This window comes from Prosopis cineraria, unplaced genomic scaffold (assembly GCF_029017545.1).
Source record: "Prosopis cineraria cultivar Desert tree isolate PC_DT_omini unplaced genomic scaffold, ASM2901754v1 PC11, whole genome shotgun sequence".
In the NCBI taxonomy this organism is placed as follows: Eukaryota; Viridiplantae; Streptophyta; class Magnoliopsida; order Fabales; family Fabaceae; genus Prosopis; species Prosopis cineraria.
This window is the reverse complement of record NW_026555342.1, coordinates 16,758,573-16,781,786: the sequence shown is the minus strand read 5'-3', so window position 1 is coordinate 16,781,786 and position 23,214 is coordinate 16,758,573. Positions and strand designations below refer to the sequence as shown.

General features: G+C 32.2%; 2 long non-coding RNA genes across 8 annotated transcripts; one reads left to right on the top strand and one right to left on the bottom strand.

The window, feature by feature from the left end:
• The first annotated feature begins 226 nt into the window (after nt 1–226).
• LOC129285275 (uncharacterized) lies at nt 227–12,903 on the top strand. 6 transcript variants are annotated; one of them, XR_008587146.1, is made up of 4 exons: nt 227–826; nt 9,173–9,667; nt 11,500–11,821; nt 12,669–12,903. It is a non-coding gene; the product is annotated as an uncharacterized LOC129285275 (long non-coding RNA). The 6 variants fall into 6 exon arrangements; XR_008587149.1 differs by lacking the exon at nt 227–826 and adding an exon at nt 5,011–5,356 and having other exon boundaries at nt 9,440–9,667; XR_008587148.1 differs by lacking the exon at nt 227–826 and adding an exon at nt 5,384–8,720 and having other exon boundaries at nt 9,440–9,667.
• On the bottom strand, nt 867–3,980 carry LOC129285276 (uncharacterized). 2 transcript variants are annotated; one of them, XR_008587151.1, is made up of 4 exons: nt 3,724–3,980; nt 3,458–3,650; nt 2,200–2,274; nt 867–1,213 (listed from the first exon to the last, which is right to left on the bottom strand). It is a non-coding gene; the product is annotated as an uncharacterized LOC129285276 (long non-coding RNA). The 2 variants fall into 2 exon arrangements; XR_008587150.1 differs by having other exon boundaries at nt 3,458–3,980.
• Nucleotides 12,904–23,214: the final 10,311 nt, after the last annotated feature.

The following is a 23,214-nucleotide window of genomic DNA, read 5'->3' as shown; positions in this document are numbered from 1 at the left end:
CCAAAACATGTGCAAGCAAGGTCTAACAACACTTTTATCAAATCCATTTCTAATGGGTTTTAATGGATTGACAAGTGGATCACACTTGTGGTGCCTCTGGAAATTATTGGTAAATACCTGAAGCAAACACTTGCAGTCACGAATACGCATTCTTATTGCTGAAAAAAATCGAATAAACTTCAGTAAAAACTAAAGACCCACTCTCTCTTCACTCAATCTGATTTCTTTAATAACCCTACCCGACCCAAGCTTTCGGCCATCTGCTGTCATCGTCACTGCATCTATCACCATCACCGCATAGCTCTGCTTCCTCATTGTCCTTGAAAACATCAGCTGTGACGGCCTCATACTCACCATAACCCCCTGCAGCCGCGACTCCACTTATGCTCGATAAGTCAAGTTCGCCGGACCAAAGTTCCTCACTATCTTGAGGAACGTCTTTTTGGTTACCCCTTCCGATGAGCGCAAGAACAGAGCCACAAAATATGGGTAGTTTAGATTCTCCACTAATAGCTTTTGAGCTAGGCAATTCAACTGTGAACCATTCATCTCTATAGTCTGACCCAGGTTGAGATGTCCAGCACTAAAGTCATATAAGACGGAAGCTTTCTCGCTACCTTTGTAGACCGCAAGTTAGTTTCTGTTATCCAATAGAGTTGCGATCAACATCATCACTGACCTTATAGCAGCTGGACTCTAATCTAGACATGTCGATTTTAACAACGTTGTTGCACCAATGATATGAGGACAAGCCATTGAAGTGGGAATGTCTGGAAAATTTTATGAGCCATTGTCATCACTATCAAGATTCTCGTCGAGCTTCAAGGTTGTGAGCATTCTATCGACTTCCTCTTCATCTATAGTCAGGCTACAACTTCTGTCACACCCCAAAAATCAGGTGTGACCGGCACAGGATATGGACCACAAACCTCACATCCCTTAAGCCGTGATAGAAGAAACTCTGAATTTAATATGTTAAACACACTAATAGAGTAATTAAAAATTATTACAATATTAAATCAGATATTCAAGTTTAAAGGAAATATGAGGATCCTACCTGTAGTCTATGTGGAGCACTTAAGGTCAGACGCCAACATAGGTATAAAGTTCAAATTTTCACCAAATTAGGATTTGACTAAAATAATTCTTCTGCTTCAATTCAGCAGTAAAACTCCTCAGTGGATATATCGAGTCACGAGTTCCACTATACCATCTGAGACCAAAATATCTTTTCCAGTGAATAACGTCCCAACAATAAATAATAGAACATAAATAAAATGAAAAGTTTGAAATAGTTATGTAAGTTAAATAGACAAAATTTTCGTAAAAATTTTATAACTTCATAATAAAATGGTTTTATAAATTTCAAATAAAATCTCAAATTATTAAACTATCATAGAAAATGATAATATCACTTAATTTCAATAAAGCACATAAATGAAATAAATATTTATAAACAAATTGCTAAATAAAAACCAATAGAATATGAAATCATCAAACGATTGGATTCATAAATATAGGGACTTATCAGAACAATTAACAAACGTGGACACACAATCCACGAAGGTAACTAACCAAACGCGGCTTATGCCACGAAAACAAACGTGGACACTCAGTCCACGAGAGTAAGTAACCAAACGCAGCCGAAGCTACGAAACAAACATGGACACACAGTCCATGAGGGTATATAACCAAACGCAGCTGAAGCTACGAAACAAACGTGAGTACGATGCTCACGAATAACCATCCCTCCGTTCCACGTGCGTTGGCCATCGCACGGGGCTAGCACCTCCTATAACACCCTGCTAGCTAGGTGTACCATGGCGCGTCAAGGGCTAACGGAACTGCCGTTAGCAACCAGTGTTCTATATAAAGTCCCTTTCAAATTCAATTTCAAACATGCGAGAATTTGATCACTATTTAATCAACTTTTCCTTTTCAAAGTCGAACTCGCATGAATTGTTTTTCCATAGAAATTCAATAATTTCCAAAATGAAATCCCACAATTAAAATTCAAACTTGTATTTACTGATTAACTAAAATGATCAATTCTGGTAAAATAATTTCACGAAATAAAGTAATTTAATCAACAAAATATCTCATAGTCACATTGCTGTCGTAAAAAGAATTTGCATAAAAATGTAATATTCGAATAAAAGAGATTTTAATGAAATATTAGTTGGGACGCCATCCACTTACCTGATAAGCTCCAAGAATAATCATATGTTCTTTCTAAACACCTCTACACTTCCCTTCAGCTACGTACTCTACTGCCTAAACCATAAGAACAAAAAACTTTCTTCATTAAAAGCTCTAATTCATATATTTCTAACTAATATTCATAAACCCACTATATATAATCTAGAACATATTAAAGTTCTCTCAATCCCTATTGGTACTTAGCCCACGAACCATAGTTAAAAACTATATTCTTCTTATTCTTTTTTTCACACCTACAATAATATACTTATTTCAACCATGCCCCCTTCTTTTTGTAACCAATAAGTAATTTATCCTTAAGGTTCTCCAACGATGCTTTACAAAAGTATGCTTTATTCAAAACAGTACAATTTCTTATCCCACACAGCCACAACTGATCGCATAACACCTTTAATTCAGTATCATAAATATTATCAAGTATAACAAATTTCTTTATTGTTTCCATGTGCTTTAAGACTCAAACTGATCCAACAAATTTCATAATTTCACATAATAAGTTCAAATACTAATCTATCACCAATAAGCCAACTTCTTGATTTGATTTCTTTTTTCCAAGCTTCATCACAAAAAGTAATTTACTTGTTTTATAATGTAATCAATGATACCTTCATCACTCTTAATTGTCTCAATAGTTCAAAATTTATCTCTTACTCATTTCATCAAACATTTGGTATACCACCCAAATTCCCAATTGTAACTTATAAATTAATTTCTATAATTCTTAAAATAGAAATCAAATAACCTTCAACCATTAATATACACAAAAGTTTCTCAATCCCAATTCTTGATAGATTTTGATTTTAATACTTCTATTCAAATCTCATCCCAACAATATCCAATATAACTTCTGAATTTATCATATTTTTTTTTCCAATCAAAATCTGTACTAAGAATCAACTTAGAATCAAGAAAAACTCAACCCAAACTAATTTCATTTTGGTTCAAGTCCCTTCCTAAGTCAGGCATATACAGGGGCAGAACAAATAACAAGGGGAACTTTGCAAGCTCAATCACATAAACATACACACACAAAGTCACGAGGAAGGAAAGCTTCGAACCTATCCTCACGTTTAATCAGCAACAATGCAAAATTAAGGAAGCAAAAGATTCGGATAATGTAAAGACAGAAGAGGAAGAAGGACCGAGCAACGCAAACAGGGAAAGCCAATATATATATATATATATACGCACCACATAAAATCATTAGAGATGAGAATGGGAGAATGAGCTCCCTCACCAGATATCGGCCACAACGACTATGAAGGGAGAGCAGTTCGGTGCTGAACAGGGGAAGCAGAAAACCAGTAAATCAACGTGAATCAACCACTCCCCAATCTGAAATTTAAGAACCCATAGCTCGATATTAACGGAGGAAGAAAAAAACGGCCGCCAACGCGAATGAACAGCAGATGGACGAACTGAACGACGACCTACAGTGTTGAGCGATCAGTAACGTAGAACAGAGGAAAAGGAAGAAGAAATCTGCAACATGCTCAAGCTCACTGGTGACAGACGAAAAGAACAGCACAAGAAGGAGATCGGAAGAGACGCAGCTATAGTTTAAAGCTCTCTCCCATTCTCCTTGATCCAGAGCCTTTGAATCTTCTCAAACGTACAGCAACGAATCAGCGAGCTCCAGCACCTGTCAATGGCGGACGGTCGAAGCAACAACAGCCACTATCATTGGCAGTGGTTGAAGACGAAAGAAAAGAAAGTAGAGACGCAGAGGAATCACGAAAGAAGGAAAGAAAAATCAGCCATCTCTCTCCTCTGGACCAGTCTCTCAAATGAAGCAGAAGTTTCCCGATATCTCTTTTAAATTTTTTCTTCTTCTTGTTTTTTTTTTAGCCTGAATCTGATATAAGAGTATTCGGGAAAATTATGAAAAGGAGCACGAGAAAATCACAACAAAGGACACACAAAATTTACTAGAAAGAACACAAAATTTTTTATAATTTAAAATCAGACTTTTACTAGAAAAAAAAAATTGGACTCTGAATTCTTGAAAAATTTTCCAGCATAAATTTCTATAAACTACTCAATTCTACTTATTATAAACTTTATTTAAATAATACATTCATTATGAGAAAAATTTGTTCAATTTAAAATTTAAGGTTCTTACAACTTCATTCTGCATCACTTCTGTAGTCCTCCACTCTTGATTTGCTTTAATCTTGATGTCATCCTCAAGTTTTTCTTCATCTTCGGCAATATCATTCAACTCCCCATTGTTTCTGCGTCTATGTTACTATTCTGTTGTTGGTGGTTGAACTCGAGCTCAGTTGAAACATGGTTCAGTGTGTTAAACAGTTCACCTATAGTGACCACAAGAGAGTACAAGCACTTCTCGGTAAGCATCGAAAGCTTAGCCGAGATTTCGTGCATTTGTTGAGAAATGTGAGACATGGTTTGCTTGATCTCACTGAAGTCGTGAGTCTGTTGGTGTAATATCTATTGGTTGTATTGAAGCCAAGCTGATTGCATCTCCAAATGATATTCGAGAACACCAAAGCGTTCATTGGATCGACTCTCCGGCAGAGCCATGGCCAGAGAGGAGGCTCTGATACCTTTAATAGGGGTAGAAGAGAAAGAGGGGGAGAGAGAGAGGAGAATAGAGAGAAACAAAGAGATTAATTCCATTCATAATTTCCCATTACAACCTAGACCTATTTATAGAGAATATATCTAAATATCCAACCTACCCTTATATTCCTAATTCCCTTAATTACCCCTATTATTCTCAATTCCCATGTATCATGGACGGTGGGGAGAATTTTTGTTCTGGAAGCTTCAATTCCTCAATCCTTCAACCTCTGTTCTCCACCTTCATATCTGTCACTTATCTAATCGCTAGCGACCATGGGGTATACATTGCAGAGGCGCGCACGCTGTCTCCTTGTTCGCTGTTCTGTCTTCTCTGTTGCTAAACTATTTTCTTCGTCCTTATTTGTGCTGTTGGTGGCCGTGGGAAGCTAGCCTGCCGGAGAAGTAATGCACAAAGGGGCCTTATGTTGCTGCTATTGGATGTTTTCGTCAGCCTTTTCTCTCTCTTGCTTCATTGCTGCAGAATTTTTCCTCCCCTGTTCAGCACAAGCTTCAACTTCTCCCTTTCTCTATCTTTAGTTGGCAATATGAGGTATAGAAGCTTCACGTCATCTTCCTTCTTGTTGTTCTCTATGTGTGTGTGTTTGTGTTATGATTGAGATGGTGATTCTTCTTCTTTTTTGCTGCTGTAAATGTTGAGTAAGAAAGATAAATTAATTTAAGCTGAAGTTCTTAGTATTAAGAGAAAGATAATAATTGATAGATTTGAGTTTTTAGGAGAAGATTTGTTGATGTTTATATGTGACTTGGGCAGAGAACTTTGAAAGTAAGAGGCTTGTTATATTGATTTTTCTCTCTCGCACATAAAGTTTTTGATAGAATGTTTGAGTGAAAATTTTATTTAAATGAGTGCTTAAACTTGACTAAGTTAATCCTAGTTAAATTTCAATATTTAGGTCACTTGGTTTTTCAGTAATGTATGGATAGGTAAATATGTGTTTTGTGTATATGTTTGTGACTAGGATTGTGAATTTTTGCTTGTTATCTGTTCTGCTCCTATGTGTGCCTGAGATAGGAGGGGATTTGAATCAAATGAGGATAGTTTGGGTTGGATTTTTTTTTTAAATTCAAATTGATTCTTATTGTAGAATTTGATTGGCAAAACATGATAAATTCAAAAGTTATATTTGATATTGTTGGGATGAGATTTCAAGAGGAGAGTATAGAATTAGAATCTGTCAAGAATTGGGAGTTGAAGAACTTTTGTATATGTTAATGATTGAAGTCTATTTAAATTGTCTTTTGAGAAATTACAAAAATTAGTTTATAATTTATAATTGGGATTTTGGGTTGCATATCAATGTTCAATGAAATGAGTGAGAGTTTAACTTAAATATAACAAAGAAATTTGATCGTGAAGTGATTGTGTGACTTTTTGAATTTTTGGGCATTGTATAGTTGACAATTTGTAAATCATGGTGTTTTATGACTTGATTTCAAGAAGTACTCAAGGTGTTTGATAAAATGAGTATTAGAAGCATTTTTAGATTAATGGAGTAATTAAATTTGGAGCATGTCTACATATATATACTTTAATTAAAATTTAACTTCATTATTTGATCATTGTGAGGTATTCTGGAATTCTTCTCTTTTCCTTTATGGTTGGTGTTGAAATTTTGACTATTCCTTGTTGTATCAATTGCTATGCATGTGTAGGGAAAAGGTTGATGTTCTAACAAGCTCAAATAAAAGATTAGGAAGAATCTCGGTTTATTTGAATTAATTTTTTATAAGAACATGATTTTGGGAAGCTTGGAAAATTTAAGTATTGAAGGTAGAAAATTTTGGAAAAAGGTAGTTGGTTGATAATTTAAAGACCAAGTTTGTTTGTTTGTTTATTCTTTTGTTAGTTTTTTGGGTGCATATATAATGTTTATGAAAGGAAAATTATGAAAATTGGATATGCATGATTGGAAATGTTGAATAAGTCATAGTTGGAGTATTTATTTTCTATAGAAAGATTTGAAAACTTGGAATATAGTTTATATGCATGTATGTCATAGATTTATTGATTAAACTCATCAAGGTATTTTATTGGTGAAAGATTGATGATGAAATTTTCTTTTCTATTTCTCTAAATTAGTTTAGATTGAAAATTTGATTTATAAAATGTATAAGAAATAACAATAATATCCCTTGGGGCATTAGGGAAGTAAAGTATGGGAAATATTACAAAAATGGCTAACCAAGAGTAAGGTATACGTTTGGAAATGTCTCAGGTAAGTGGATAACGTCTCAATCAATTTATTTACAAATTTTTCTTTTTATCAAATGCTATTTTCAATAATCTGCAGTTATTAATATTTTCATATTTTTCTAGTCCTGATCTCTTTTGTTAATTAATTTACTCTAGGTCTTGAAGTCACGACATATGCTTTTAAAGTTGACGAAAATGCTTTTACAAGTTCTAAGTTATTCTCTATTTGAAAAAGATGTTCACAGAAATTGGTAAACCGGTTTATCAAATATTAGTTATGAACTTTCATGATTAGAAGGATTGATGCTTTGACAATTTATACATGTTTGATATTAAGAAGAGAAAATTTTATTTTGAAAGTGACTGTTTTTTTGCATGTTCAAAAATTGATTTAAAAGGGACTTTCTACATAACGCTGGTTGCTAACAGCAATTCTATTAGCCCTTGGCGTGCCATGATACACATAGCTAGCAGGGTGTTTATAGGAGGTGCTAGTCCGTGCGTAGGCCAACGCACAAGTAACGAAGGGATAGATATTCATGAGCATTATACTCACTCTTGTTTCATGGCTTCTAGCCACGCTTGATTATTTCGTGGTCTAAGCTATGCTTGTTGGTGATTTACCATCATGGATTGAGTGTCCACACTTATTGATTATTTAGCCTCGTGGACTTTGTGTCCGCACTTCTTAATTGTTTTGGTTAAGTCTCGCTAAACATTTGAGTTTTGAAACTTATCATTTGTGCAAAATGATATTAGTTAAATGGACTGTATTTCTTCACATAGATTTTTGTAAGGAGTTTCACATATAGTAATTGTCTAAAATATAAATTGAAGTATGAAAAAATGAAATTCTAATGCTATGTCATTATTATTTGGATTCATACATATATGATTCATGTATTTACATAGAATCATGCTTGAGGTATGAGCTTCTAATTTGCTTTCAAATAGATATTCTTGTAAAATTCTTGTATTTTTTTTAGGTACATTTCTCTATTTTCTTTAATTTTTAATTGGGACGTTATTTAATGGAAAGATATTTTGGCCTCAGATAATATCAATACTTAGGATCTCCTGTTGATCATTGAGAGAATTTATCGTTGAACTGAAGTAGACGAATTTCTTTGGATAAATCTCAACTCGATTTAAATGTGAGTTTATGTATTATTTTTATAATCTGCTTCATGTGCTCCACAATAACTATAAATAGAATCTTGAATTGTAATTTATATTATTTGCCTGTTATGAAGGAATAGAGCTCAGTATTATTGATTTGGTTCAGTAAATGATTGTTGTAAAAATTTTGAAAGGATTTATTTGTATGGGAGATTCTGCCAAAATTTCTACAAAAAGGTTGGGATTGTTTTGTTTACATGAAAGTGTTGCAATGATTTCTAGTCCTATTTCAAACACACTAAGATATTAAATTAGAGTTTTTCTTGATAAAGGCTTAAAGGATGTATGTTTCTACATATATCCTATGCCAGTCACATCTAATTTTTGGGATGTAACAAATAGTTCCTTAGGAAATTTGGCCTTGTCATACTTTCCATGCAGATTACTTTGTAGGGAACCATTTTCTCCTGCTTTATTGTAGGTAATAAATTAATAACCTATATTTGGTTTTGATTTCTGGATGGAGAGCTAGATGGTAATGATCGAGTCATGTTTAGGGAAGAACATCGAACAACCAATGGTATGTCGTCTTTTGATTGAAGTATGTTATGCTAAATTTATTTGATCATTTCTCCAGACACCTCATCCCAATGTTGGTTATGCTTCGAGAATGAATATTACTTGATTAATTTGTTGGCAATAAGAAGAATATGTTAAAAGCTTCACAAAGTCACTAATTTCTTATGGAACAAAAGAATTTAAAATTTAGACTAGTAGTCTGTTCTTTCATCAAGCCTAAAAAAGTCTATTATTCTTTTTGGAATTTGTATAAACAGGTCTGGTAGATAATTATGAATATGAGTTAATGAATTTGAACTTTCATATTATCATGGTAATTAACATATAAAATAGTTAAAATTAACTTGCATTATATATATTCAATCAAGAAAAATTATTCAATTTACTTTTATGTGCAATTTTTTTTTAGCCTATAGTTGATTGTTTAACTCTTTTAGTTCTGGATAAGTGCAGAAACTATTTATTTGAGAATGTGCCAATTTTATGGCCTTTGCTTGGGTTTTTAAGATTAATGGGGGAAAAAAAGCTCAAACATTACATTGGGGTGGTTTCACTTCACTTTTCCAAGTAAAAATGGCCAAGTAAATATGTAGGGTAAGTATGCTAGGTCCATAATGCATTGGAATGATGCTATTGTTTTATTTTTCTTTAACTGTTCATCATTTTAATTCTTGTTCTGCTTTTTTTTTTAATTTAACTTTCTTGAGTGTCATTTTTTAGGTGATTTGCTAGATCAAGCGTCATCAGTATCCGTTCAAGTTTTGACGCTAAGCAATCAATTTAACACTCTTCAATTTTCTGAGCCATCTCATACTACGCAAGTTGACACTGGCTGAATCAGATGGTGTAAAACATGGAGAAGCAACTCAGGAAGAGCAAAAATTTATAGATCTAATGGATAAGTTTCTCCCATCACCACCAAAAGTTAAATGCCTTGAAGACCTTCAAGTAAGTTCCATCAGAATAATTTTTCAATAATCAATAAATTAATGCTCTCGATAAATTTTAGAGATGTGCGAATTTATTAAATTGAATTATTGTGATTTTCTCCCCTCCCCCTTAACAAAAAAAAACAGCTTTTGTCTGCTTGCTTAGTTTGATGTCTTCTTCCCTTTTTGCTTTGTTCCACATGAAAGCTTTGCTTTTAATTTGCTAGGAATCTCTAAACTCTTAAGCTTCTCTTGCTTAACTATTAACTTCATTATTTTCATATCATGGTTATTGAATATGATTAAATCAATTTGGTGGGACTCTGGAAGAGGTGTTATGTAATATTACACTCTTTAATCCCTTCTGACTTCCAGTCCTGTTTAGTAATTGTGCATCATAAGTAAACTACACAGACATAAATAATTCTAAGGTCATGTATAAACACTTGAATATAATGATCAACGTTTAGAATTTTAGCATTGAAGTTTTGAAAAAGATTTAGTGTGGGAATCTACCTACTTAAAATGAGTTTTAGTTGTAAAAGTTTGGAAATCACTTAGCATGTGGGGTGTTCAATGAATTCGGCAGCTGCTCTTGTTTAATTATTAAATGGTGATATGTGGTTTGATTCATTATCATGTTCCCTTTAATATGTGTTTGAGACTTTAAAATATTTTCAAACATTACAAATTGGCGATCAAATCATCAAGTTATTGAAAAAAGTGATCATTTGCCATAACTTTTCATTATGAAGTTTTTTTGGCCACTAAACTTCTGTTTCATTGAATGCACCTTAAATTATTGTTTTTTCTCACCCTGTGGACATTCTTTACTCTGGAAGCTGAATGGTCATCTACTCATTAATCAGTACACCAGAAGTTTAGCAGTTTTAAGTAATAATTTAAATTAGAAAATTGTTGCACCCTCAATTTTTGAGAAAGTAGAAAATTATTTTTACCCTTTGTAGATTTGTTGATTTTTCTTGACATCATTACTTTGATGTTATTATTATAGAGAAAAATAAGTAAATATCTTGAGTATAAGAAGGCTGGAAAATGTTTTAATGCTGAAGTTTGCGATAGGAAGGACTATCAGAACCCTGACTTCCTGTTGCATGCTGTGAGGTATCAGGATATTGACCAAATAGGATTTTGTTTTAATAAAAGATGTATTCGACCCTCATGGATATGACCGAAGTGACTACTGTGACGAAATAGGTCCTTGACTATTTCTTCTCTGCATCTATCTTGCTGTGCTTCCCTGTACTTCTGTATACTATGCTTATATTTTACCTGATTTTGACAATTCTATGCTTTTTGTGTGTTCTTAGCAACATTAGTAGTTCATTTTGTCATATTCTGGATATACTGGTCACTGGTATTTAGGTTGTTTAGGCTATTATTGTTCACTACACAAAGAATGGACTTAATATCTAATATTAGGGAACTTGTTTGTTTTCTAACCTGATGTTGAAATGATTTTTTTACTGTCAGATTGTGTTTCTTCTCTTTAAGAATCCTTTTGACAATATTATTTAGGCTGAAATGGACGGCTAACAAACATGTATAGTTGTGTATATATAGGTCTATTTGTTTTAGGATTCTTTCCACATTTTTTTTGAATATGATGGTCTTGATTTGGGAAACTAAATACTAGCCTAGTTTAAGCTTCCAATATCGATTTAACCAACTTATTGGTTGTGCGATATTATTTTTTCATGTCTTTCAAGTACCTAACACTGATGTTGCTTTTTTTCGCCTCGTATGTTTATTATTATTTTGTCTGACTGTTGCTGTTGATTTATTTTTGCTTATGTAACTCCTCTTTTGCATGTCCCCTGTCTGTCACAGAGGCAAATATGAGGCGTGAAAGTGACAGGAAAGAGCAAGAAAAGAAGAAAGCACATGAACTTGAGTTTGCCTCTGGGGGAACACAACCAGGATTTTTTACTAGTGTTCCGAGGATCATTGTACCTATTGCAAGTTATATAAAACAACCTAGTTTACCTATGATAGACAAAGTTCATTCTTACTACTCATATTCCATTTTATCTTGATTTTCTCCCTTCTCTCATTTGGTTTTACTTTATCTTCAGGTGGTTTGGATTTGATTCCTCCTACAGTTGGGGCCCCCAATTAGGATGGTAGAAAAAAAAAATCAAAGTCGGACAAGGTATTCATTTAAACAAATGCTCCAACATGTGCAACTTGCTCGAAACTTTTGTTTGTACTTGCAAGATTTTAGTGAATAATCTTGTTTAGGTGGATGGTGATTGGAAAAATCCTCTACCGTTTGTGGGGCTGGATTCAACTGTATCAATTGGTGGGGTTCAAGCTGCAATTTTATCTACTACTAATGCTAGTGGTGGATACATGCTTTTAGCTAAGATCATGAAGAACTCCGAGCTTCTGTGTTGTTCTATTTGCTTTTTTTTTAGTTTCACATGTAGATATGTTATTTATTTCTCATGGTGCTTTTATTTTGGCTTACGCTACAATATGTTATTTCTTTATGATAATTTTATATTTATATGCCTGGTATTGGTTGATAAATGAATTATTTTCTTGGTTGTTATTTTTCACCTTGTTATTGGTTGTTTTGGTTGTTACTATCACTTTTTGATGAAACATTGTCAATGTCAATTGGGTGCTTCACTAAAACTTTTGGGTTTAATGTAGTTTTTATTGGTTGCTGACCATGGTTGATCTGTTCTTTGAACTACAAATCTCCAAGTGTTTCTAGACATCAGACCAGGGTGGTTCTTATTTTCTAACTGAACCAAATAATTTGATCAGATTTTGATACCTTTGGTTGTGTCTGGGACTAGAAGCAACAAGGACCGATTTTTGCGCTACCCATCTATTATACATTACCGGTTTACTTCTATTATTAAAAAAATGGCTTGATTTTGCATTTATTTTCATATTTCTTGAATATACATGACTACATTTTACTTATCTAGCAAAATGACGCATGCTTGATGCAAATATACAATGACCATTTTTGTAATGTTGGACAGGCAGCAAAAATGAAGAGAGGTAGAGGAGAAAAGATCATCTGAAAGGAAGGAAAGAAGGTCATGAACCCCACTCATTTTGGTCTGTTAAACTAATAGTTCTAGTCATTTTTAAGTGCTTCAGATTGTTCTTTACAAATATGTTCTTGTTCTATTCAATAACTTTTGTGGAGTCATTATTTTGTATATTATAAAATGTCTGAAAGAAAGTGTTCAAACTATGCTTATCACTGTAGCATCTCAGTTAGCTAAATAGTTGGTTTCATTTTAGTTAAACATTTTTGAGAGGACATTGAATCGGGTCAAAATTTCAACTAGTTATGGCATTCCATATGACGTAACCTTCAACTTTCAAAATTTGCAAATCCCAATAAGGTTGAAGCTTGTCACTTTGTCTAGAATATTTAATGTGGTTCCTTCCTACCATGCTTGCATCATAGGCAGCTAGAACTGCGTTAAATATGATGTAAGGATGGTGGAGAAAAACTAACACCAACAACAATCATCACTTTATCTCATTGGGTGGAGTTGGTCGTATGGATTGTGAGAAACAATCAAACATGAAAGAGAAAGCAAAAAAAAACAACCAATCATCAATGAATTGGTGGTTTCTAGGTTTGTTGGAACTTTGACTTAATTTAGGGTTAATGAGTAAAATGGACTTTGAATTCTTACTTGAAAAGTTCCTTAAACTCTAAACTCTTAAAATGTACAAAATAAATTTTAAACTTTTAATAAATAAATTTTGAGCAAATTACTCCTACAATTTATGTATAGAGCATTGACTATTATGCAGAGCAAATTAGTCTCAGTATGGTTTGCTGTGATGAATGCATTGCTGGTCATGGCAAATAACTTTTAATTTCTTTTTGCCTTTTTTTATAATGTTTTTCAAACGATTGGTATTTCATACTTTCGTATATTCTATAACTCTAATTTAATGTTATTTTGACTTATGTTTATTTATTAATAGCGAAAACTTATGATCCCATTTAAAAAGAAGTTTAAATATTAGATAATTTTAATTAATTGATTAATTTTGGTTTTAAATTTATTGATGAAATTATCAGCTTTTGCATCATTTGTAATTCTATGGTACTTCAACTTCTTTTCAAATGGAATCTCAAATTTTCACCATTAAATAAATAAATATTATTTAAAAGAAGACTAAATTAGAGTTATAGAATATACGAAAGTATCAAACACTGATTATTTAGAAAATATTATAAAAAAGGGCAAAAAATGTCATTTAATAAAATTATGGGTTGTTCACCATGACTAACGATACATTCATCGCAGCAAACCATGTTGAAGCTAATTTGGTTTACATAATAATAACATTCTATACGTAAGCGGTGGGGATAATTTGCTCAAAATTTTAAAATTTAAGGTCTAGAACGCTATTAACCTAATAATTTAGAGTCTATGATGCTAATTGACAATGACACGTCAGCACTAACTGGAGCCTACAGTGAACAATCATGGCATTTAAATATTTAATGATTAGGGTTTATTTTACTATAAATTTAAAAGTTTAAGATTTGATTTGCACATTTTAAGAGTTTCGGGTTCAAGACATTTTTTGAGTAAGAGTTCAAAGTTTATTTTGCTCATTAACCCCTTAACTAAACATTGTTAGAGAAAGGCATTAAACCTTATATAGTGCATGTCATATGTTCGATGAAACATGTCAAAGAAAATATAATTATAGATGTTCATAATTAAAAACAATAATATTAAATAAAATAAAATTCTCTCTTCCAGTAACATATCTTTTGTTTTTTAATAAAATTGAAAAAAATGTAGCAAAACAATGAATATTAGTAACATTTGAACCAAAATATTCCCTTACCTCTCTTTGCATATCGACATTTTTAATCGCCTGGTTTGTATTCAAGACTCGACGAGACGCAAACAAAGCATTTTAATACCACTACCCACAATAATAGTGATCTATAATCACTTTTGATCAAAGATTCTAAAAACTAGGCTAGGAATTGAATTAGATAAATTGTTAGTTCAAATATCAATGGTCAAACTGTGGTTAAGCCATGATCCAACTTAGGATATTCAAAATTAATCTAAATCAATTACATTAAATTGAATCAAACTGATGGGAATCAATCAAAATCAGTTATAAATAAGATTTAATTATAAATTACTAGTTAAAAATATGTTACAATTAATTTTTGATGATATTTAAATTTTATAATCATGTATTTTAAGAATAACATTTTTTTGAATAGATAAATTTGCTACATTATTGTTAAAACATATTCAAGATATGTCCCCCATTTTTTTTAACTAGGATTGTATTATGCAAAAACCAATATGAAAACAATTCATACTATTAAGTTGATGTTGCAGTAGGGTCATGCACGCTTTGGTAATAAAGTGGTTAGATTTAAATCTTATCTCTAATTTACATAAAATAAACTTATATTTATGTCTACATTTCTTGAAGTTTAGTCTTCATTTTATACATATTAAATTTTAAACATACAACAATAACAAGCCCTACCCCACTAGATGTAATCAATTACAATAATTGCACATTATTATTGTGCTCTATTATCAACCAAACTCTTGAGAATATTAAATTTTACACATAAACATCCTATTTTATTTCATTTCTTGTTCTAATTGATACCTTTAGTTTCATGTATTTGCTAAACTGTTGGAATGTCAAGTGTGAGTTGGTTCTGTGGTATGCGCAAAAAGTCCATTATCATATAGACTTAGTTAGAAAAGAGATATATTATTGAAAAAGACTCATAAATTCAATTATATTTTCCCTCTCTTTCAAGATACTTCCCGAATCCAACAAGCCCATGTTCTGAACAACCTAATTGAAGTAATTAATTTTAATTATAACCTCAGCTACATAAAGAATATCAATGCCTTAACGAAGGAATCGATACAATACTTGAATAAAAATTTACAATCACAATACATGATTAAGAAAACCACACAATAGTTGAATAAAATGTAAACTTCACAACATAGCACACCAATTTCTGAGCCTTTCACACATTAAACTCTTTAAACAGGACAAACAAACCACGTATCAAGGGCAGAGTTTTGACCAAGGCCAAGTCTTTCATCCCTTAATTTATTGGTGGGACTATTGCCTATGACAAAAATAGAGTTCCATGTATCAAATACTTTAACACATAATGCTACTGATACATATAATTTGAGAATTCAACAAAAGTATCAACGCCCAAACATCAATCCACATTCTTTACCAAGCTAGTGTCAACATCACCAATAACAACACCTGCATTGATCAAGCAATGAAAGCAAAAGGATTATTGAGGATGTACAGAAAGGAAAAAACTTTGATATATATATATATATATATAGTGTGTGTGTGTGTAAGTTTACAAAAAATGAAACACCAAACGATAGCTCCTCAATATTTCATCCCTTCATATATGAAGCTGTTCTTGATATCATGATATATAACTACTATCGGAAAAGAAATATTGAAGTAAATTTCAACGAGCAATGCTATTTTTTAGTGATATATAGAAAAGCACAGATAACATAATTAAAAAAAAAGTTTAAGAAAAGAGAAAGTTCTTTACAACAAAGTCACGAAACTATACAAACCTGCACCTATGAATGATGGACTATTTACTAACGCCATCCTGCAATACAGAACCATAATATTAGTTCGCCTGTAAAAATGTAATTTTAAAAGAAACATGCCATAGGCATCAATAGGAGGTAAAGACTTCTATATTATACCATTGCTGACAATAGTTGACAATAGCATTTCCACTGTCTTGATATTGTCATCAGTTTTATCCATCCATTTCTTAACACGCTTTTCTAATTTCCACATAGACAACTTTTGTGCTTCCACTCCTCCATAAAACTCCTTCATTTGAGGGCATCCATTCATTTTTTTCTTTTCCAGTTCTCGAGATTCAAAGGAGTGACCTTGTGGAGAAAACATTTTCAAGCTTGGCATATCAGTAAGCTTGGCACCTCCACAGAACATTGTGAAATGAGGACAATTATTTATGGTGACATTTTCCAATAATGGAAACTTGAAGGTATAATTATGGCCACAAAAGCTCTTCAATTTTGGCAAGTCAATAAGTTCCAAATGCTATAATTTGCTGAAAATGATCTCCTGCTCCTGGTCATCCTCTCCCTCTTGCTTTGTTGTTATTTCCTCTATCTGATTGCACCACTCAATTGTGAGGCATGTGAGATGGACCAAGCTTCGAGCTGCTGATGATGTTAGCAAAGCGGTCAATTGATCACACCATTTCACGTCGAGATGTGTGACAGTTGTTTGAGAAAAGATGGATGGTCCCATGCCTTTCTTATTGGAAATACCAACAAGAGCCACTTTTACAAAGGGAGCAGCTAGTTTAGTAACACCAACCCCTCGAAAAAAACCACTATCCCAAACAAAGACGCCAACCACATCCCCTAGTATGAGACAGTCTAAACTTGGGAAGCTGCTCAATAATGATTCGCCCGGCAAAGCTGTTACCTTTTTAGCAAATAGAGCACGGCTTTTTACTTTGGGAAAGTGGTGCATTGCAAACTGCCCACTCCCCATCTTGTCTACTACTTTTATATCCAATCGCAAGTCCTCCAGATTGGGAAGAACCTGCACAATACATCAGAAAAGCACATGCTCTTTTTGATTAACTTGAGCTTGTAATTATGATAAATCAATGTCAATACGAATTTATAGAGTTTCAATCATCTATTGTGCCATCCCAATGTCATTACTCCTTTCTACTCCAAAACAAAATATAAAAAACTAAAGCTTATAACATCTTCCAAAAAAAACGAGGAAAAAAAACTCTATCCCCTCTCCTAATTCATCATGCAATTATTTTGTGAGAGGACTCGAAAGTGAGAATTGGTGCTCCACTTTTTAGAAGAAAGAAAATAAAATTATTCAATTATTTTACAAAATTTATTAATTAAGATATTAATTACGGAACTTACATTCTTTAGTTTTTTTTTTTAAGCTAATCATCAAATTCTAAACTATATTCCACTAAAGATTCTAGTCATAGGAACCATTCATATTGTGAAATACAATTTTAAAAAATCAATTTCAAGAGTTTTTTTATATAGGTTGTAAAAAAATAATAATTTGGTGTTTCATTTTTTTTTAAATGATAAGAGCTGATTAGAAAGGTACCTTGTCATGAGAAAATAGAGGATATTGTAAGCCTAGTGCGCTCCCTTCCTCAAGTATTTCTGATGAACTTGAGGCCTCCTTTTAAAATACCTCTAATTCATCACAATTGCCAATATGTAACCGTTGAAGGTGGGGCCATTCTAATTTCTCTCTCTGTTGATAGAAGTTCCTCAAATTTGGAAGGGAAGCAAGGAGAAGAGAAGTCAGCCTAGAAAACACAAATGCAGGAGCAACAGACTCTGAAACTTGATCCTTTGCAACAATTACTTCAATATTGCATTCCCGTATTTCAAGCTGTTCAAGATGTTGAAGCATGCCTTTAGCTATAGATGCAGGAAACACACTCGTGAGGCTTCCACAATAAGAAACTTCAACCTGCCTTAGACTTAGGAAGGAGACATTTCCTTTGTTGTGGTGATTGCTTCACACATTCTTCAATTTTGGTAAACCCGATAGCTTTAACTTTTTCAATGGCACATCCACTGATGATGACTGAGGTGTCTCTTTATAATTATTCAAATTCGATAAACCAGACACCATTTCCAACTCCCCACAGTATTCTACTACTAATTCTTCCAAATTGCTCAAGGATTTTAGCACTTGGATGGGAATTAGTTTCACAAAGCCACAACTCTCCACACCTAGTTTTCTCAACTTGTTGAAAGAGTTGTTTGGAAGTCGTTCATCCCATATAAATGAAATCAAATTGTTTAAATTTGATAATTCCAATAGCTTCAACATTGGAAATAATACCTGTTTAAAGAAAATATGATTAAAAGAAATTCACTTTTGATCTATAGACTTATTTTTCATGAAAAATTGTTTACATGTCTAAGTACAAAGATCTCGTGTACCACCATATTTTTTAAGAAATTGTTAAAAGTTTAAATTAAATTCAAATATAGAACCAATAAAATAATGATAAAATTGCAAGATCAAAAATGTCTTCAAAAGAAAAATTAACAAGTAACCAAGGGCATGTTGGGTTTCTGTCCTAATTTTTTATTTTTAAAAACTGTTTTACAATACAGTTTTTTAAAATTATTTTTAAAAACAACATAAAAAAAAGTTTAGCTGTGTTAATTTAAAAACAATTTTAAAATTAAAAAACAGGCTAATAGTTATAGTTTCTAGTGGTTAACAGTGGCATGGCTTATGTTAATCATCGGTCAAGATAACTGTAGTGTTTAATAATTGAACATAATGTAGTTTGAAAACAAGAAAAATAAAATGAAAACAGATTTAAGATATTTCTATTTTTTTTAAAAATGAGAAAAATTTTAAAAATAATTGGATTCAAACCACTTATCCACCAAATAAGATTTTTTAAATTTGTTGTTTTAAAAACAAAAATCTGCTTTTGAAAACAAAAACCAAACAGCCCTAATACATTCTTAATTAAGTTTCCTTTTTAATTTACTTATACTAATAAACTTCTTCCAACACTATCTCTACAAGAAAAAAAATCCATTTTCTAGAAACCATCCCTCAATTTGTGGGCATTATTTAAAATTGAAGTTTTCACAACGATAACAGGTGGGGGAAAGCAAAATATAAAGCTCATAAGAAAAATACCCGAATAGCCTAATAATATCTGCTTAGTGAAAAGTGATTTAAAAATTTAAAAATAAAATCTAAAATGTGGATATGGACTTGTTTGGTTTCTATTCTCTCTTTTTTAAAAAAACTATTTGCGATACAATTTTTAAAATCATTTTTCAAAAAAAAATCTGTATGGTTGTATTAATTTAAAAACACTTTAAAATTAAAAAATAGACAGATAATTGTGGTAAATCACTGTTAATTGTGATCATAATTTTCCATAATAAAATATTATGCATTTTAAAAATAAAAAAATAAAAATGAAACAATTTTAAGATGTTTCTATTTTTTTGCTTTTAAAACAAAAAAGAGAATTAAATTCAAAACAATTATCTAACTGTTTTTTGAAAAAAAAAACAAAGAAGCCCTAAAACTTCATGCTAATGCAATCTACCTTATATTAAAAAACATAATCTCCCTTCCTTTTTAAAGTTTTGTGTCTAGGCTTTTTGAATTCCCGATCCATGAAAGTAAAAAATAAAAAAAAACTCCAAAACGTCGAACTCAAGCCTTTTCCTTTAGGATGCAAATCAAATAATTTGATGTTTCAATTTTTTATTTTTAATGCTTGGTTAGTTTATCTCTTTTATTATCTTATTTTAAGTAGTTTATAATATAAAAAAACCTGCAAATTAAAGTGCCACAAAGCTGTTTTCCATGTGCAAAACCTCAAATTTTTTCCAACTAGATAGGAGATTTGGTGGAATCACTGAGTTTAGAGCAATGGGCTAGATTAATCATTTGTAATGAAGTCAACAATGTCAACTCAAATGGTAGATGTTGAATTTCGGAGTCAGCAAGACTCAAGGTTGTTAACTGCTTCAAGCTTCCAACTTAAGTTATGTTTTCTAGAATACATGTGTAGACACAACGTTTAGTTTTTTCAGAGAAATAAGAGATGGCAATGATGAAAACCTCACATTGACAAAACTCAGCAATTTGAGTTCTTTTGTAGATTTGAAAAATGTACTCGGTATGGCCAAATCACGAGTTTTACTATTTAATAGGAAGAATTCTAACGTTGGAGCAAATAACTCTTCTGGAATATCACTAATGTCACTTTTTTCTAAGCAAATTCCCTTGTAGCCTTCTAGCAAATTTTGGTCTGGCCATTCTTTCAACCTTCCATGTCTCACAATGAAGGCATGTAATTCCTTGCATGCAATAGACAGTGCAACATCTCGAATGACATCATGGATTGTAAAATGTTGACTGGAAAAGCTATCAAGAAATAGATTCAAAGATTTTAGCTTACTTACCACAGCAAATATTCCAGCTTGAGCATCTTCCATGTCTTCTATATGTTTAAGAAAATCTAAACCCATAGAGTACATGAGTAGGTCTTTAATTTCAGGATCATGGGGCAACAGGGTAGAGAGCAAGCAAATATGTTTGCTCTCTTCAGTTAGATGATCGTAGCTCAACCTTAAAATGGGATCAACCTCTTTAATTCCTGTGATATTTCTTCGTAAAGGATTTTTCAAACGTGCAAGGGCACTTTCCCATACATTCAGATCTTCAATATTTCTCAATGCTTTTGCAGCTATTACAATCGCTAGCGGCAAGCATCCACACTTTCAAACAATCTCTCTGGCTCTAGTTATCAAATAAGGACTGCTTGATTCAATGGAAAGTTCAGCAGTGCACTTGAACAACTCCCATGCTTCATTATCTAACAAAACACCCACTTTGTTAATATTTTCACGTTTCATTAGGTTTGACAACAGCATTTCATTCCTTGAAGTTAATAAAACTTTACAACCTTCATTCTTTTTGGTGTTATTTTCATCACCAGTAACAGGAATTCCAACTTCGGCAAAATTAAGTTCCTCCCAAAGATCATCCAATATTAGCAGGATATTCTTCTCTTGCTTCAGCCTTTTACATAGGTGAGAAGCTTTTCCATCTGTAGTTTTTTCATTGAGTTGCATACCCAGCTTCTCAGCAAGCTGGTATTGAATGTTTTCAATATTCACATGATCAGATACAGTTGCCATGATCACCTTTTCAAACATCTTTTGATACTTCACCTTCTTTGAAGCCCTTCATTGCTTTCTTTGCTGGTTAATTCTGGCATCCATTTACGATATGAAACTTTATCAAAATTCCGTGTCCCATAAATTTCAGCAACTTCCTGTGCCATTTCCTTTGCCCTTTTGCTTAGTTTATACCGCAACCACAAGTTGGGACATGAAGTTAAGCTACACTCTGTTTTTGCTTGACTCACTTCTTCATGAAACTTTTGTACTTTCTCCGATATCTGTTGCACTCTTTGCATCCAGTGCTGAACTTTGTCTTCATTTTCTCATGCATTGTTTGTCGCCTCATCAATTCGATGTTGTACCGATCTCTGTTACACTCTGTTTTTGCTTGACTCACTTCTTCACAAAACTTTTGTACTTCTGCTTGACTCACTTCTTCACGAAACTTTTGTACTTCCTCCAATATCTGTCGCACTCTTTGCATCCAGTGTTGAACTTTGTCTTCAATTTCTTCTGCATTGTTTGTCACCTCATCAATTCGATGTTGTACCGATCTCTGTTCAAGCTCAAGTTCCTCAAGTTGTTGATTCAGCTGGTCCATGTTTCTGTAATAGCAAACCAGATAAAGAAGTTGCTCCCAAGCTAGGTTGAACAATCATTCAATTTAAAGAAAATTGAATGATTGTTAGATAATATATATTGTTGAAGAGGGGTATTTTAGTCCAATAGATCTGATTTAACAAATATAAGTAAAATAAAATATATGGGAAGTTGATGTATTTTATTCTTTAAAATATATGTAAACCTGAATCTTATTACAATAACTAACTTAGCTCATATGGGAATCAAATGATCAATGAGGGTATGGATTACTTGATACACATGACTCAACACTATGGGGCTTATTATTTATCATTACACATCCTCTGGTTTCAAAATATAAATCTTATGAAGAAATTTTGTGTTTCAATTTATACGTCTTTCTAAACCATTACATCTTTATTTATAATTAATATGGAAATTTGGTGCAGATAAAATATTTACATGTCATTAAGAAAAGAGAAAGAAAAAAGGCCCTGCCGTATAGTATTGCATGAGAAGTAATTGCTTGTATAAAATTCATTTTTTCCAAATAAACTTTTAATAAAATAATTTTTCACTAACAGAAAAATAAACGACACTCAATGTGTTTGAAATCTCTTGATTTCCCACAGTTGTATTGTATCTCCCAAATTTATTTTAGATTTTAAATGAAAAATTATATATTACTCCGTTTTCAAATATAAAAGAAAATATCATGTATTTCTTTTTTTTTATTTATAAGCAAAATTACAAGTTTTCACTAGACAAATTTGTTTCATTAATTACAAAGACAATTTAATCCAATAATTATTATACTTATCTAATTTTCTTAAACTACGTGGATTATTTTCTCATATATTAAAACATTAAAGAAGTAGCAATTAAAATTATAAAAGGAGTTAATCAAAATATGGAAATATACAATTTCAAAGCGCCAAGACCAAAAAGCTGAGCCATCATAAATCATAATTAGAAAAACAAAAGCAAAGAATTAAATATTGAGTTGAGGGCTGTACCAAAACTCCTGAAGACTTGGTAGCTTGATCAACGACAACGGCAGCTTGGTTGAGGGTCCTTGGCAACAACTAGAACCCTGATCCGTGGCCCAGTGGAAGAAACGAGAAATCAAAAAACAAAACTAATGAAATAAATTGAAAAATTATAAAATTAGAACAAAAGAAAATGTAAAAATCAACTCCAAGAC